Here is a 4,601-nt window from a genome sequence, read left to right as displayed (position 1 = left end):
ACACACAGGACGTCCTTGGGTGTCGTCAGCACACACAGGACGTCCGTGTATGTTCGGCAGTACACACAGGATGTCCGTCGCGGTCCGTGTGTGGCCGTCAGTACACACAGGACGTCCGTGGCTGGTTCATCAGTACCCTTATCAGCACGTTGGCCCTTCCGTGGACTGTTTTGGGTGATTTTGGCCCAAATGGGCTGTCTGTTCAGTACACACAGACGTCCGTGGGTGTCCGTGGGTGTCCGCCAGCACACACAGGACGTCCGTGGGTGTCCGCTAGCACACACAGGACGTCTGTGGGTGTTCGCCAGCACGCACAGGACGTCCGTTGCTGTCTGTGGCTATCCGTCAGCACACACAGGACGTCCGTGGCTGTCCGTGTGTGTCCGTGTGTGTCCGTCAGCACACACAGGACGTCTGTGGCTGTCCATCAGTACACATATCAGCACGCTGGTCCTTGGACTCAGCACACTGGCCGTTCCCGTTGAATGTTCGGGTGATTTTGGCCGACGTGGGCTATCTGTCCAGTACACACAGGACGTATGTGGGTGTCCGTCAGCACACACAGGACGTCCGTGGGTGTCCGTCAGCACACACAGGAAATCTGTGGCTGCCAGTGTGTGTCCGTCAGTACACACAGGACGTTCGTGGCTGTCCATCAGTACACATATCAGCACGCTGGTCCTTGGACTCAGCACACTGGCCCTTCCCGTGGACTGTTTGGGTGATTTTAGCCCACGTGGGCTGTCTTTTCAGTACACACAGGACGTCCGTTTGTGTCCGTCAGCACACACAGGACGTCTGTGGCTGTCCATCAGTACACATATCAGCACGTTGGGCCTTGGACTCAGCACGCTGGCCCATCCTGTGGACTGTTTGGGTGATTTTGGCCCACATAGGCTGTCTGTTCAGTACACACAGGACGTCCGTAGGTGTCCGCCAGTACACACAGGACGTCCGTGGCTGTCTGTGGTTGTTCGTCAGCACACACAGGACGTCTGTGTGTGTCGGTGTGTGTCCGTCAGCACACAAAGGACATCTGTGGCTGTCCATCAGTCCACATATCAGCACGCTGGTCCTTGGACTCAGCACGCTGGCCCTTCCGTGGACTATTCGGGTGATTTTGGCCCATGTGGGCTGTCTGTTCAGTACACACATGATGTCCGTGCGTGTCCTTCAGCACACACAGGACGTCCATGTGTGTCCGTCAGCACACACAGGACGTCCGTGGCTGTCCGTGTGTGTCTGTGTGTGTCCGTCAGCACACACAGGACGTCCTTGGGTGTCCGTCAGCACACACAGGACGTCCGTGTATGTTCGGCAGTACACACAGGACGTCCGTCGCTGTCCGTGTGTGTCCGTCAGTACACACAGGACGTCCGTGGCTGTTCATCAGTACCCTTATCAGCACGTTGGCCCTTCCCGTGGACTGTTTGGGTGATTTTGGCCCAAATGGGCTGTCTGTTCAGTACACACAGGACGTCCGTGGGTGTCCGCCAGCACACACAGGACGTCCGTGGGTGTCCGCTAGCACACACAGGACGTCTGTGGGTGTCCGCCAGCACGCACAGGACGTCCGTTGCTGTCTGTGGCTGTCCGTCAGCACACACAGGACGTCCGTGGCTGTCCGTGTGTGTCCGTGTGTGTCCGTCAGCACACACAGGACGTCTGTGGCTGTCCATCAGTACACATATCAGCACGCTGGTCCTTGGACTCAGCACACTGGCCCTTCCTGTGGACTGTTCGGGTGATTTTGGCCCACGTGGGCTGTCTGTTCAGTACACACAGGACGTCCGTGGGTGTCCGTCAGCACACACAGGACGTCCGTGGGTGTCCGTAAGCACACACAGGACATCTGTGGCTTTCCATGTGTGTCCGTCAGCACACACAGGACATCCGTGGACGTCCGTGGCTGATGCTAAGGATGAACTAGTGATTGTCTATGAAACGATTTAGAAGTTGTGTATTGGATCTCATATTTCTAAGTAATACATTTTATTCCCATTTATATTCTGCTGTGCTATCTGTTCAATTGTTTTAGAACCTCAGATTTGAACATGACTTAGTAAAGGAAAGACTTAAAATGAATCAAACAAGCAAAGAAATTGATTAACTAGCAAACGGGTCCAGTTTTGTCGAGAGGCCGGATTCAGGCGTTACATTAGGTCTTTGTCCGACCCAAACCCATGCGGTATTGGCGAAGGGACACATGCGGCCGAGAGGGTGTAACCCTTGGCCGATTGTGCCCAACCGCTGGCCAGTCATGCCTGTTCGTGGGGCAAGACTTACCCCCTCGTTTTTTATAAATATGGTGTCCTCTCTGTCGACTTTATTCATCCAATCCAGAGTAAAAATACTCAGAGAAATCATAGAGAGAGAGAGAAAGAAAGAGAGAGAGAGAGTTTCCGGCCAAAGCTAGGACGATTGTGTGGTGGTTAGGTTTCCGGTGATCTGATCGTTTCTGAAGCAACCTCCGATCAAGTATGGGAGACCGAGAGCAGGAGAAAAACATGGATAACCCTGACAAGGTTCAGAAGGTACGTGGTGGGCTATGGCCACATCAGACCGAACGGACGGTCCTTGTGATTGCACCGCGGCTCTGGTCGGTTCATTAGACTTAACCGCTTCTCCTCTTCTTGTTTCTATCTGGTCCTTTTTCTTCTTTCAGATTATACACGAAGGGTTGTGTTGGTTCAGTCCAAGGGACACGTCCCTAAGACTTGGCCGGACATAAGCAAACCGCTAACCTAGACGCTGGTCGGTTAGACGGTCGGTTTGAATCGCACCATAGACTGGGCGGTTGGGCTAAACGGTTGGTCATGTCCCAAGAGGCAGGAGTGGCCAAAGGTCACTAGTTACCAAGGGTTGTAAGTTACCAAAGGTCACGAGTTCCAAAGGTTGTGAGTTGCCAAAGGGTGTAAGTAACCAAGGGTTACGGACGCCAAGAGGTACGAGGACCCAGAGGTACGAGGACCAAGAGGTACAAGGACCAAGAGGTACCAAGGACCGAAGGGGTGCATGTTCCAAACGTTGCCTGTTGTGACAGGTCGTGTCCATTCCTTAGGGATCAGACCATGTCTTGTCCGTTGGGACAAGTACACGGTTCGTCTAAGCCAGGGTAAGAGTCGCAAGGTCCGATCGGCCGTTTGGCCTAACCGGATTGGGCGTGAGCCTTACTCGGCCGTTGGATCCAGGCCCAAGGCCGGATCAGGTAAGGAAGTCCGTTGGGACATTGAGCTGGACTTCAACTAGGCCGGTCGCACTTAGATTCTATCCGGATGGACGGATTGGTCTTCGGGACGATCCAGACTGTTCGTGTGTTCTGTTTATCTATTCTGGACTGTCTATCTGATTCTAAGTCAAGGGGTGGTTGGTTGAATGACTTAGGATATGGTAGGCAGGTTCATATCTTTTTATAATTATATTATCTGAGGTTTATCTGTGTTCTAGGAACCAAGCCAAGCATTGTAGAATCGACCAGTTCTATTCTCAGTTATGATTAATGCTTATCTGGTTGTGGTTTCAGGAACTAAGGATGGTTCTGGTCAAGCCAAGGAGCCGTGAAGGCTCGGTCAATGAGAGGCTGTGTAACGTGTGGTTAGTTGATGCTAGGGATGAACTAGTGATTGTCTATGAAACGATTAAGAAGTTGTGTATTGGATCTCATGTTTCTAAGTAATACATTTTATACACATTTATATTCCGCTGTGCTATCTGTTCAATTGTTTTAAAACCTCAGATTCGAACATGACTTAGGAAATGAAAGACTTAAAATGAATCAAACAAGCAAAGGATTGATTAAGTAGCAAACGGGTCCAGTTCTATCGAGAGGCCGGATTCGGGTGTTACAGGTTTACTCACCCGTTGACGGGTCGAATGGGGAGCCCACAGGCCGACGCCCTGAGCATGCAGATGTCAAGGCACGCCGTGAGGCGCGTGCTGCAGACCACGATTAAGGCAGTGACGTCTCCGCGGGCATATCAAAAGCCCGGGCTTAGGTCACCACCTTAATCTACATCGGTCCACGGCCCGAATCGAACGGCAGACCGGATTGCTCTGTTCTGCAATTCACACAATGTATCGCATTTGGCTACGTTCTTCATCGATGTGAGAGCCGAGAAATCCATTGCCGAGAGTCATTTTTGACTTTACATTGCAGCACTGCTTCCGAATAAACACCATCTCCGGGTTGGCGAAAGCAGGCTGTTTAGTTGCATTTTCCTTGACACTTTTCGTGCTGGGGTTTGGTGATATCCGTAAGATATGCTTACGATCCAACCAAAATTGAAGTCTTGGGCATGGATGAACGCATAACCACGGAATCGGCATGCACAGTAAGAAACCAGCCGACCGAGAGTGATGTTTCATCGTTCTCAGGTCGTTCTGTTTCCAGGGTACGACAATGATCCTTCCGCAGGTTAACCTACGGAATCCTTGTTTCGACTTCTCCTTCCTCTAAATGATACGTTTTAGTGGACTTCTCACGACGTGCCGCGATCTGAACACTTCACCGGATCATTCAATCGGTAGAAGCGACGGGTGGTGTGTACAAAGGGCATGGACATAGTCAGCGCGAGCTGATGACTCGCGCTTACTAGGAATTC

At 51.9% G+C, this 4,601-nt stretch overlaps 1 pseudogene; it reads right to left on the bottom strand.

The window, feature by feature from the left end:
* Positions 1-4,397: 4,397 nt before the first annotated feature.
* Positions 4,398-4,601, bottom strand: part of LOC117129749 — a 1,783-nt pseudogene continuing 1,579 nt past the window's right edge.

The sequence above is a fragment of the Brassica rapa genome, unplaced genomic scaffold (assembly GCF_000309985.2).
Source record: "Brassica rapa cultivar Chiifu-401-42 unplaced genomic scaffold, CAAS_Brap_v3.01 Scaffold0112, whole genome shotgun sequence".
NCBI lineage: Eukaryota > Viridiplantae > Streptophyta > Magnoliopsida > Brassicales > Brassicaceae > Brassica > Brassica rapa.
Note: the sequence above shows the minus strand (reverse complement) of the source record. Positions and strands in the feature narration are given on the sequence as shown.